General features: G+C 42.0%; 1 long non-coding RNA gene across 12 annotated transcripts in view; it reads left to right on the forward strand.

Moving 5' to 3' along the window:
* Positions 1 to 974: 974 nt before the first annotated feature.
* The window catches only part of LOC115946258 (uncharacterized), a 175248-nt gene continuing 162984 nt past the window's right edge, over positions 975 to 13238 (forward strand). For all 12 annotated transcript variants that reach the window (XR_004550074.1, XR_004550073.1, XR_004080348.2 and 9 more), the window contains exon 1: positions 975 to 1198. This is a non-coding gene — a long non-coding RNA (uncharacterized lncRNA). The remainder of the gene's footprint in view (positions 1199 to 13238) is intronic.

The raw sequence follows: 13238 nt of genomic DNA on the forward strand, positions 1-13238 counted from the left end.
CAGGAAAAAGAAAAAAAAAAATCTGACTTTTCTAGGTTGTCCTTAAAGAGGCTTTTGTCCATCCTTCCCTTTGGAGGTGTGCAGTGTTGCCAAAGAAGGCTCAGATAACCTGCCTGTGCTAAAGAAGAAGGATATGTAAGTTGTGAGATCATCTTTCTTTGGAGTGGATCCTGTCTTCCACATTATATCATTTACCAAAAGCAGTTCTTAGGGCGGTAGCAGAAGTCCCTGACTGAGCATTGTGGTCATGAAAGATAAAAATTTATCATAAAAGATAAAATCATGGTGTTTCCTCTGCCCATTCACTCAGGGAAACTTGAACTCGTTCTGTGAAGTGGCTAGGCTTTGTCAAGAGGAGTGGAGAACACCTCTGAGAAGAGTGAGTAGCCAGGGAATTACAGTGTCATCCTGGAACAGGGGAGATGTTCATTTAAAGCCCTCTGGTTGAGAAACGGAGCTTCTGCAGGCATGCAGGAGCTGGTGAGTAACTCAGTGAACCAGCAGTGGCATCAGTGTGATGTGGTTTGGCCTGAAAGGAGGCGCAGGCACCCTGCTCTGGGAGGAGCACACTCCAACAGGTCCTGCAAGGGATTTAGGTGGATGAAGGCCTGTTCTGTGGAGTCCAAGGAGGGCTGGATATGAGCTTGGTGTGCTGCCCAGCTCAAGTGGTGGCATGTGTGGATGCTGCGCTGTGTGTGGGGTGCTGCTGCTGGAAACAGAGATGCCTAAAGAGTTAGGGGTTAGGTATATCACCTCTTTCAATGAAGGCACCCAAAGGCAATGTTGCAAAAGGTGGCTGAGCTGCTCTTTCACTCCTGCCAAAAGAGGGAAGTCTCTCTTCACCACCCAACTCCTGTTTGGATCTTTGCCAAACCAGTTCCCTCCAGTGACTGCAGCAGTGGTGAGCTATCAGAGCAAGTATCTCACTGGACTTCATCCCATTGGGTGCTGGCAGCAGTTCACAATGAAAACTGGGATCCTTGCATCTAGGGTACTGTGCTGGCACCTTCCCTGCCAAGCAGTTATATTTACCATGAGCTCCTGTTTGCAGTTTCTGAAGGATCTGGAAGAAATCACAACAGTGGAGGTTATGAGGGGGGACATATTCCAGGCTTTTTGTTACCACGTCGCCTCTTCCTAGCAAAATGGATGTGCCAGTGGGATTCCCTGAGTCGATCCAGCTCTCATGTTAACTCTGGTAAGTGTGTGTAAATGGAAGAATGAGCGTGGTATGTCAAATAACAGTTCAGTTTTCAGTTTTTTTCTAGAAGACCTGTATGTCAGGTTGGAAAAAAGCCTCAGCAGCCCACTTGGGTGAGAGTGCTGCTGAATTGCTTTTTCTGATTCTTTATTTGCTCCATATTCCTTTATGTTGTATCCAGCTGTCCAGCCTGTGTTTCGGGGGGGATCTGATCCCCACTCTGACTCTGCAGGTCACATAGCAAAGTCCCCCTTAAAGCAATGTATCTGTCACAATAATATGCTTCCAGTGCACAGAAAAGAAATCTGATCAAAAAGTGACATAATAAAAGATAAGCTGTGTTAAACAAAGATGTTTTCTGTGTATCACACCAAAAGGTGGTGTATTTCATAACACAGCAGAGCACACTTCATCAGGATCCCAGGGAAGAAGCAGACCTGTTAAAAGAATAACATTTTGGTGCCAGGGAAGTTATACATTTAATAGACCTCCACTGTATTTTGCAGAGAGATTTGCAGCTACATTCAGACTTGCCTAAAATGTAATGACAACATGTTGTAGGAGCCAGTTCTCCTTAGGGCTTCATATTGCAACAATGGAACTATAAATGATGTTACTGAAGTGGGAAGTGTCCAAAGGCAAGCAGGGTGGCATTTCAGTTGGGAGGTGCTTTTGATTAGACAGCCTGTCTGAATGCTGAGCTGTCCAGGAGAAAATCTCAGCAGGCTGCTTTTTAGACACTTGAAGGGGAGGAAGTCTGTGCTCTACAAGCCTGATTGCAATGGATCCTGCTCCTTATCCACATCCGCTCTGGCTAGAACAGAAGCTCAGGGAGAGAGCTGATTTTCATGCATGCCCCTGTCCCCTGGCAGTTGCTGCAGTTCTGCCTTGCTGCAAGGCAGCATGGATGGATGGGACAGGGATCACTCTCTTCCCTTAACCTGTCTGCTACTGGCCCTTCTTCCCCAGGAGAAACCTCAGCTCAGTGTTTTAAATGGAAACTGTTCCTAAATCTATCGGCCTCTAGTAAAAAAAAACCCAGACCCCAAAAGAGCATGGTTTTTCATGCTTGTAGTTGAGGATTTGGAAAATACAACCTGCAGCATGTTGGAGATTAACAATCTCTTGCAGCCTCTTTCATGGACACATACTTTCTGCAGCATTCAGAAAGGAAAAGACCTGGTTGACTGGTGCTTTTGTTAACTTTAGAAGGGATCTTCCTGTAGTGGAACTGGAGTTGTTTCTAAGAGACAAATCTGTAATTAAGTCTCATGTAATCTGACTATAGGAGAAAAGCCAGTTTTATAAAGACATGTCTCACTTCTCTGCCCTTGCCTCCCCAGATCTACTGGTCCTCACTCCAAAAGGAGACTGCAAGGGAAGAGGATGGCTGAGCAGGACAGTGAGTGGTGCTCTTGGCTGGCACCAGAGGGGACCATGGCAACAGCAAAAAGACAGAACTTAGTCTGCAGGGCCCTTCTACCTTGCAGTAGAGAATCTTAATTTGTTTCATTTTGTGTTCTGAAGTCAATAGATTTGCTTTCTCTTCCCTCTCCTATTTTTGGAGTCATAAATTTACAGTGTTCTGACCGTGGAAGGAAGAAGTGGTTAAATGAAGCTACTCTGTAATGTAGGAGAGTGGAAGTCCTCCCTCGGCCTGGGGGATGGCCAGGGTGTACGTGCAGTGTGTTGAGTGGTGGGATATGGATCTGCAGAGTGCTGTTCATGTGCTTGGAGTGACAAGTGGGAGTTTCACCATCAGCACTTAATGCTGGTGCTCCAGGGTCTACACTGCGCTTGTGGGCTCGCGGGGGAGGCTAAAATAGATTCTTGGCACATGGTCTTGGATATTGGATCCTCTTTGCTTAATAGATTGCTCTGTCTTCCCAGTGATACCACTGCAGCTGCAAGCCACAGCGGCTTTTTGGCTGCAGTCCTCTCAGTTTTAAGGAGAGAATACTGGATAGATCTCCTCAGCAGGAGCATGACTGAATGCTCTCTTTCCACTCCAGCCTGGGAGATTCCAGTTCTGCTGACCTGAGGGACACAGCTCCTCATGTCCCAGGCTCTGCAGAAGAGAGAAGTAGTGTGTGCAAAAGTTTCTAGTTTATATAGAAAAATTTGAGGTCTCTGGCCAAGAGGCTTTCTTGTGCCTTCTTTGGCTTTTGGAAGTTGCTGAGTTTATTTTTGTCTGTGTGAACTGGCCTGTTCTTTTTAATATACAGCAAAGGTGGCTAGAGGCCTGGATAGGCACTTTTTTATATTTCATATAAACCTAAACAAATACATTCAATAAAGGTCCTTTCACCTCCAGGTTGGTGGTTTAACTCCAGTCGTGCTTGGGAGCAGAACTGTTTAGGCAGTAAAAATAAAACATCTCCTGATTTATGAATAGAAGTGTCAAGTTTTGACTCATTCTGATTACTGGCATCACATTATTTGTGAATATTCAGACTACTGCCAGAAATTCATGAAACACGTTTGTGAATCCCAGAAGTTTCATAAACTTCAGCCTGAGTGATGATTTGCTTTCTGGTGCAGAAGTGGGCTGGCTCAAGTGGTATAAAAAGAACAGCTAGCTAGTGCTCAGGTCCCATAGTAATAATAATGAGATGCAAAGGCTCTTGTTTCTGTTACCCAGAAGACGGTGGCAGTTCTGCTCCAGTTTACACCAGACAGTTGCATTTGCCCTGGGGAACTTGGTTTGAGAAAGCCAAGGAAGGGACCCAGCTTGACTTTCAAATTGTACACTGCTGTTGAGAAAAAGAAATAAATCTGGTTTTTTTGCTTGAAATCTGAATTGTTGTATTGGAGAAACCATAGTAATGATAGTGTGAGGGAGTCCTTGTTGAGTATGGGAGGTGGGGAAAAAGCAGGGCTGTGGCTCAGAGCTCTGTGCAAGACAGAACAGAGAGCTGCTTCCTGACAGAAAGCAGATCTGTGAATTTATACTAGTATTAAAGTGCCTTAAAAAGCATAGGGATTTGGCAAATCCGTATGGATTTCACTCCAGGAGTAGAGATGCTGCAAGGGAGCTGGAGACGGGCTTTGGACAAGGGCCTGTAGGAATGGGACAAGGGGAATGGCTTTAACCTGCCAGAACAGGGGAGACTGAGATGAGCTCTTATGCAGAAGCTCTTCCCTGTGAGGGTGCTGAGGCACTGGCACAGGGTGCCCAGAGAAGCTGTGGCTGCCCCATCCCTGGCAGTGTTCAAGGCCAGGTTGGACAGAGGGGCTTGGAGCAAGCTGCTCCAGAGGCAAGTGTCCCTGCCCGTGGCAGGGGTTGAAGCTGGATGAGCTTTAAGGTCCCTTCAACCCAAACCAGTCTGAGATTCTATGATCCTGTATAATGAGAGATTAAATTCAAGGCATAGCTGTGCTAAGATGACTGTCTCCCCAGCAGACCCTACCATGCACCTATGTGTCAGGCTTTCAAAAGCTACCAGGCTGTAGGAAACTTGACTAAAAGCAATGGCAGTCTGTGTCCCACTGTCTTTCAGAGCTACTCTGGGACAAATGGTAAATGACATTTAATTTTGGGTTTTTTTTTAATGTACTTTTCCTTCCTGAGTGTGAATTTTTATGTTTTCTCACTGCTTTCTCTCCATCTGCAGAAAGTAAAATGTAGCAAAGGTTATTTTAGCTACTCTGTCACAGTATGTAGTACTTGCATGAGGAAGTTGCAGGATAGGGGTAGCATGGCACGGTTTACTTCTGCTGTCACCTTGCATGTGGACTTTAAGACGTTACTTGAAATTTTTGTTGGTATCATAGATAATAGACCAGGTTCACAATATATTTGCTGAATATTCTAACAGATGTGGTGTAATTAGCAGACTGTAATCATTAGGTTTTGGAGAGAGGGTGACATATCAATATTTTAACTGATTTTTCCACTTAGAAACACATCCAAGTAGTGATTCCTCTGGAGGGATATGCACATGGATGAATGTACTTTGTGCATGCCATTTTATATACATTCTCACTTTGCTTTCCAAGTATTAACATGTGTAAATCCCCTTGGCATGTGCAGATACGTGCAAGTGGGCTGTGCATCTGTAGCATTTATTTGCATACGGAAGAAAGCATATGTGGGATTGTGTGCACTGAGTGGCACTTGCACCGAAGTCCTTTGAACATTTGACCTTAGGCAGTATCTCTTCAAATCTGCAGCTCAGTGATTCAGTTCCTTCTGCCTTAAAAATAAAGGCAGGGTGACTTTGGGTGGAGTAATCATCATATTATTTTAGGAAATAAACTCTTGAGGCATATTGCCCAGTTATGTCTCCTTTAATGTAGTAACATGAAAACCACAGGGATGGAGAAACCAGTTTTGGTGGATGAATGCAGGTGTAGCTCAGTGGTGTATCAAGCTGATACTCAAGCCTTTGGTGAGCACAACCCATCATCCCCAAGAAGATTGTTTTTTCCACCCACAAAAAGCTGGCTACAGCATGACATTGCAACCTCTTTACTGTTGTAGGCCTCAGTTGTTTGTCTGTTGTTGGACAACAGACTTGTCCAAGAGGTTGTGTTTGGCTCACAGGATTCTGGAGAAGGAAGAAGGCTGCAGTGCTGCAGTGCCTGTTCCCCAGAGGCATGTGGAATGTGGCCCAAAGGAGTAAGTCTCCTGCAGGTTATTCAGGATAGTAATTGTGATTAGCTGCTGGTAATGTTAATGCCTACATTTGAGTTTTGAGGGTGGTTGCAATATGTAACTTTTGAGAACTGCTGTTCTTTTACAGTTTGGGAGGTCTTCTGATTTTTTTTTTTTTTTTTGTCCAGTAGCTCCTATTTTCTGCCAGTAAATTCTATGCTTTGGAAGTAAAGATGATGGTAATATTTGAAAACATTTCCTGGGCATGCCAAAAAACCTAAAAAAATTTACCAGGGAAGCACGTGAAAACCTTGTGGCAAGCTGTCAGGTCATCCACCTCTGCACAGCAACCCTTGAGTTTTTAATCCTGATTCCCCCTTTCAGGCAATCATGCCCACAAGAGTTTCTTTGTTTTTCCTCTTTTGGAAAATTGGAAGATCCATTTTGCATCTTTTAGCTGTTCTAATTCAGGTTTCCTGCTGTTGCATCACTTTATTTAGGGAATAAAGTGATATAACTTTATTATATCACAGTACAGGAGACAGGAATCTGAACTGAGTGCCTGATGCTTAAGAAGGTGAATAATGACTTGGAGAAGACCTTGTGTGTATCTTTTGATCTTTGGGCTCCAGACACCCCTTCACCCATAATTAACTTGTGTGTTGACTGATCACCTGAGTGATCAAGGCAGACTCAGTATCTCAGTGGAAACCAGGAAACTATTACTCTATGGCAAAACAGCAATCAAGCCAACTCGTCTATGATACAAATCAGATACCTGCAAGAACAAGTCACGTAATGGCAAGCTGTACTGGAGATGGATGATATCCTAAATCATTATCTTCAATAGCATCAATTATGTTTACAGGGTGAGTAAGACCATGATACCTTCATGGCAAGTGCTCATCCAGATAACAGCAGAAGCAGCAACAGCAAAAATGAAAATTAGAGCATGAATTTCAGGAGGGGCAGTGCACTGTACACAACTGGCCAATAAATCAAGGCCATCAGTGGATTAGATGGAGTGGAATGGTAATGGTTATCATTCTCTTGTATAAAATGCACAGCTTAGGGCATATAGATCATTTAAAATATATATGAATTTGAAATCACCCAGAATATACGTCAGGCATTTTTCTTCTTAGAATTATGGTATGTTTTTAAAGTGTAAATGCTTTTCAGGACAAATTTTAGCATGTTTTGCATCCAAATGAAACATCTACTATACGTGTGAAGCCCTTGTATACCCTGCCTGTGAAAGTGGAGGGAATCATTGGATTTATAGGTTCTTTTGCTCATTCTGTTGAAGTCAGCTTTTCTGCCTAATGTAGCACATGGCATAGGGAAGGCTTTTATTGCACAACTTCCCTTAGAAGAGATAGTGGTTACTGTCTGACACATCACAATGTGTAAACAAAGACTCAGAATAAGTCTGTATTAAAAGAAGAAACTCAACTAGGAGGGGATGAAGCTAATAACATTTTCTGTAATCTCTTTATCAGCATTTCTGTGGCCAGTTTATGATAATAAACAGGCAAAAAAAAGATCATGTTTGAGATGGAAGTAAATTTCAGTCTGATGTGAGTGATGGACCTCATAACCAATTATAATTAGAAGGGTGGCTTCTTACAGAACTGTTCCTCTATAAATCAGAGCAGATATTACCCCAACTTGTACAGCAACTATGAAATAAGCTATGAAATGGGAAAGTCATGAGATGGGTCCTTTTGTTGCAATTTCATTCTCAGAAAAGGTCTCATTTGACAGAAGGTCATGCCCCCAACCCCCTCCCTCCAAAACCTAAATTACAATTTCCCTTCAGTAATGGCTATTTTTTTTGTTGTTTTATACTGACAGTTTGTTCAGGCTGAACCCATTCCTGTTCCAGTAGAGAGCATCCTTTCTTGAAAGAGCTGATAAAAAAAAAACCCCAACCCCCTTGTCTATGGCATAAGCTTCATAGTGAGCAAAATTTTACAATGAATAAGAAGCAAGAAGTACAGGGTGGTAACTGAACAGATGTGTACTTTCCTCTTCTGACAGAATTAGCTTTGACCTGGCCTGCTGCCCACTCACTTTATTCCATATGTGTCCATGTCTATACGGGAGACAGCCATAGGGAAGAAGGCCTTGGTGATCAAAACCAAACCAAAAACCAAATAGTAAGAGTCCTTGAACCTTTTTCTTGTATTAAGGTCCAAGTCTTTTTCTCTATGATATTTTATTACATTTTTAATAGAAATAGGATGGGTTTATTTCAGAAATGAGTTCTCTGAAAACCTTCTCAGGACTGTTGTTATTGTAGGGCTGTAGCTGCCTCTATTGATCCTAATTTAAAGCTGCAATTGTAAATAAAAACATCATTATATCCCCCAGCTACCTTAATTAAAAGGATTGATTCACAGGAGCAAGGCATGATAAGAACTTCTGCATGGGCCAAGTGCTTATGGACACTTTAACAACTTCATTTCACCATGGCCTGAGTTAGTTCTTGTGTGGAAGAATGTCATGGGCAGTGGGGAGATATCTTTTGTCTTCTAATACCTGACCTTGTTTCTTTGGATTCACTTAAAATAAGGCAGGGGCCCTACCTAGTACTCTGTCGGCAGCACGAAGATCCCTGGGTTGGTCTTCCAGATGGCACAATTGTGTAGAGAAGGCATATAAGTGTCAACATGTCAAGGGTATGTGCTTTAGTTGTGTGAAAGTACTAAGATCACAGGTTCTTATAAGCATAAGATGAATAATGTTACGATTATGAATCAACTTTCTTGTCTGAACTGGGTTAATTATTTGCATGTTCACAAACTGGTTTCCTTTCAATTATTTCTCAATAGACAGAACTCAGGACTTTTTAACCTTAGAGTATGGTAACTGTAGAGTTAATGTCAGGTAATTTTCTTCACAGGATCAAACTGCTGTATTCCAGAATTCTGCATTATATTCTATAATACTTCAGGTTCAGGCCTGAAACCCATGAAGTTTGCGGAATCACTGTCTACACCTTTTAACCATGTAAGATGATCCTGTTAGTGTGTATGTCAGCTTCTTAGCTCTAGCTTAGCTGCTGTCTCATACCAAAACCCTTCTGGGTGTTAAATAGGTCCTTCAGTTATAAATTAGCATAGACAGCTAGAGTATTTTGTTCATGTCTGAACAAATATATAAATGAATCTAGGCAAATCTGACTGAGGTCAGAATAGCTCTGCTGTAAATGGATCAAGCAGGGGATGTCATGGTGCTGTAGCAAGCCCTATGCAGAGTGGTGCTATGGGTGTTGCAGCTACAAAGCTTAATCTCTCTGCCCCCTTTTAAATTTCTTTCTAAACATCTCTTGGATAGAGCAGTTGATGTCAGAGATTTGGGGAAGACTTAGACCATGTTTCCCCTCCTCCCAGTGCAGCTTTTGTGAATGGAAGTGTTTAGGGGATCTGAGGAGGAACAAAAGTAGAAGATTGTTCCATCGTAGTTTCTCCTTGCATCTGCCCATATTACAGGATTAAGGCACACAAAGCGTATTAAGTACACCAAGGTCTTTTATCATGACTGGTCCTCTGAGAAGATGAAACAAAACTCCTTTTCCTTAAAGGAGATTGTGGAGGCTTAAGACACTGAATTACTCTTCCAGAATAAGAGCCAGGAATGGAACAGAGGGCACACCTTGCCCTGGCATTCTCTCAACCCGCAAGAACATGACTATTTCATAGCAACTCAGGGAGGTGAACACCCAAGATCTTCAAGGTACCAAAATTTTTTCAGGGATCTCAGCCCAAGAGATTAGCTCTTCTTTAACAACTCACATTATTTGATCTTCAGAGCCAAATAACTCTATACTTTATTGGTGCAGTATAACAAACCAGTCTGCTTAATATGCTCAACTTGGAGGAGTAAATTTGTAGGGCAAGAAATATTCTTCTAAGTCTTAGATTAAGATCAATAGGGAAAGAAGTTGACCTGTAAAATTGGCTGGAAACAAAAGTGAGAGATCATTGCTCAAGGGAATGTATTCTCTTAGGCAGCATTCAAATATGTGGGGCAAACTTAGCTCCTTTAAAAAAAAAGTATTTAAGAAGAATTAAACAAAACTCTTGTTTATTAGATGAATTTATCAATTGTTTTGTCTTCCAGAGGTAAACAAAGAACTCAGGGAGTCTCAGTCACTCACTCAGTCTTATGACCTTGTGGTCACTGGCCAAAATACCAGCGGTTACGTTCCATGCTGCAGAACTAAGAAGAAAAAAAGCAGATACTCAGCAGGGTTAGCCCAATATCCTTCCAAGTAATCCTTTATTTTGCAAAACATTTCCATATGGGAAACTCAATCGTTGAGCAGAAACACTGAGAACAGTGTAGCCAGTTCTTTGTGTAGATACTGATATTGTCTATTGAATACCTAAAACAGTTGACAGGCAGTGTTGTTCATGTCTAAAAGTAAAAATGATGCCTGGGACTGAAAATTGATCTACAGCATTAAACTCTAACCATGAAATGAGTATCACCATTTGGAAGGGAAGGAGATAGCTAGTATTAGATTATCAGATGAAGACAAGTTAGCTAGAAAGAGTCTCAAGATCTGTTGCAGATATGAAACTCTTACCCTGAATTTTGTGCAAAAATCGGTTCAAAACACAAATTTGCAGCTTGTGCTTATTTGTGTAATGGGCCTGAGATGTTAACCTGAATCTGAATCCTTTTCTGTTGGGCAAAGTTGACATCTGGCTCAACACTGTCCTGATCTACAGTTGATTGTTACTGTAGTTAATCTGAAGTTAACTAATCCTAGAAAGCAAACAGTTACTTGTAAGAAAAGGTCTATCTCTAATGGTTTGGGTTTTTCCACTTCCTTTCTTACTTTAATTTTTTTTTAAGGGGAAAATGGGTTGCAATAACACAGAAACATCGTGCTCTCTCTGGTTACAGCTGACTGACACTACATCAGCAGCAGAATATGTACAAATTAAACTGTAACAACATACCAAGGAGAGGCACAGCAATATCATAAAAATTATCCACAGTACAATATGACTAATGTTGTGTGAAATGCATTCATTGGCAAAATGATGTCTAGATATATCTTATGGAGTTATGCTGATGAAGGTAATGGTTATAGAACAGAGATAAAGGAAGGAGAGGTAAGTGAAAGACAAAAGGTTGCAGCGAGGACAGCATGGCTGGGGAGGATGCTTGAGTAGGCGTGTTTGAGCAGCGAAAGCCATGTCCCTATGGAATGGTGAAGGATGTGGGTGTGCATGCAGTTTTAGGTATGTGTGCATATTCCTGTGTTCTTTCTCAACTCCTTTTACCTGGACTTCGTGCAGGCAAACATTTATCTGGGAACACAAACTTCATAGGTGTTAAATATTCACAGTATTCTACAGTTACTTGTAGGAATGACCTTTGTTTATTTTTTCTAAATGCAAAAGCAAACAAAAACCCAAGGAGAAGAGACTGATATTTTATTAAAATGTCTACACCCAAGAAATCAGCTTGATTGTCCCCAGAGAGGGATGGATACAGCAAACACTTCATTAGTGTTAGAGCAAACACTTCAGCCCTAGGGGTACTTAAAAGATGTGTAGATGTGGTGCTTAGGGACATGGTTTAGTGGTCACTTGGCAGTCCTAGGTCACCAGTTGGATTTGATAATCTTAAAGGACTTTTCTAACCTAGATGTTTCTATGATCAGGTGTTCCTGCCCATGGCAGGGGTTTAGAATTAGGTGTTGTATTAGGTCCTTTCCAACCCAACCAGTCTGTGACTCTGTGATTAAGGTGCAATCAGATGTCATCAGCACCTTCCTTAGCCTCACAGTCTTTTCAAAGTGAGTAAATATTTTGCATGAATATGGAACTTGGGTATTGGTAAATTGATTTGATTTTCCTCTCTCTCTGTTTAACATAGATTTGGACAAAATCTGTCCAGTGACCCATCATGCCATCATGATTCTCCATAGACTTTTACCTTTTATGTGAACATGTTGTTTTCTAAGGAACTTAAGAATAACCTAAGTAAGTCTTTTATTTTCTAATATCTAAATTCCATTGTCCAAGACACCTGAGGTGCTTGAGAGCTCACAGCTCACTGAGGGGCTCTTAAAAACCTCTCTAAGTACTATTTAAAATCAGAGCAAAGTGGACATGCCTGAAATAAACTGAATCTGTGTACAGTGTGCTGTTGGAGTGCAGGGCCTGGTCTCTGATGCAGTCACAAACTCTCAGATTACTAGAGAAATGAAGCAGTTTTATGGTGTTCTTTATAAGATTGCCACCTGGTTGGTTACAAAGAGAAAGCTTAGGCCAAAATCATACAACAGTTCTTGTTTCTGGTGTGTTGGAGCCATGTTAGCTAGGTTATTTTCCTCATTTATTAATATGTACAAGAATGGGATGTAGACCCAGCCAAAAATATCAGTATCCAACTATTTTCAAAGTCCTAGCATATCCATAGGTGGGAGTTTGCTTCATCTCCTGGTGAATAAATGGTCCCCTAGGGACCCTTTCATGGGAGCAAACCTCTCTACAGACATTGAGTGCTGGACTGAGCGTTTCTGTTGTGCTCCAAAATCAAAGGAGGAGGGAGAGATGCAGTAAAATCAGTGTTTTCAGCCCTAAGTCTGACTTTGGTCTAGGGTTCTTTGTGAGCCTCATAAAGCTTTTTCTCCAACCAACCACCTCCACTTGCTGCTGAGCATGCGCCAGGACTTCTCTACCCAAGGAAGCTGCTAAAGCTCATGGAGCTGTGATAACTCTCTGCTATTTTATGGTATGAACCTTCCTGTCAGTGCTGCTTTTTTCACTGTGCAGGCAGAGGGATGGTGTTGCCAAGCTGGAATATCCTGAGCCCGTAGCCCAGGCTCAATGACTTTACTCCCTCTCCATGCTACAGTTTCCTGGTTTTACAGTTCCGTGGTTGCTCTGTCCAGAATTTCTGCCTGCCCCTCTTCACTGGGGAAATAAACTACAGCCATATAATCTTAGCATGGGAAAACACAGTTCTCCTTTGCTTTGACAGGAGTGTGTGTAGTAATACAGTAAGCTCAACCTTGAGAAGCAGGAGAGGCACTCTAGGACCTGAGCTGGTTTATATCTCAGCTGATTCTCTTCTTTCTCTTCTCTTTTTCATATCCCTTTAATAGCTTGACAGGAGAAATATAGGGAAGATACAGCAATCTGATTAACAGTGCTGGGGGCTGGGGGGAGACCAGGGATGGATGACAGGGAAAGGGAGCACAGTGTGGCTACCAGCCAAGTTCCAGCAAGAAACAGAATATCTGGCTTCCTCTAATCTCTAGAGGAAAATTGAGTTGCAAAAACCTTTAGTGGAAACTTTGCATACGTTCAGTTCTGTTGCTATGCTTGACAGAAAAAAAGCTGATCTATTATTTAGTTTATAGTTACAGCATTAAAGGCATAAGCTTTCTCACCAGGAATGAAGGAAAAA

Source organism: Melopsittacus undulatus, chromosome 10 (genome assembly GCF_012275295.1).
Source record: "Melopsittacus undulatus isolate bMelUnd1 chromosome 10, bMelUnd1.mat.Z, whole genome shotgun sequence".
In the NCBI taxonomy this organism is placed as follows: Eukaryota; Metazoa; Chordata; class Aves; order Psittaciformes; family Psittaculidae; genus Melopsittacus; species Melopsittacus undulatus.